The sequence below is a fragment of the Vombatus ursinus genome, unplaced genomic scaffold (assembly GCF_900497805.2).
Source record: "Vombatus ursinus unplaced genomic scaffold, bare-nosed wombat genome assembly UNPS02014953.1, whole genome shotgun sequence".
Classification (NCBI taxonomy): Eukaryota; Metazoa; Chordata; class Mammalia; order Diprotodontia; family Vombatidae; genus Vombatus; species Vombatus ursinus.
The window spans coordinates 6,201-6,489 of NW_020954731.1; positions in this window are offsets into that span (position 1 = coordinate 6,201).

The following is a 289-nucleotide window of genomic DNA, read 5'->3' on the forward strand; positions in this document are numbered from 1 at the left end:
TCTGTATATTGATTTTTGACTTTTCTTACTTGTTCTGAATAAAATCATCTAAAATATTCTAGGCTTGTCTGTGTTCATTAAATTTATAAACTGATACAGCACAATAATATTGTAGTAAAATCATATGCCACATTTTATTTAGCCATTTCCCAACTGATGGGAAAGTCAAACTCTGTATGACGTAAGGAGGGAATAACATACACACTCAATTGGGTATGGAAATCTGTCTTACCCTACAGGAGAATAGGAGGGGAAGGGGACAAGAGAGCAGGGGGTGACAGAGAGCAGG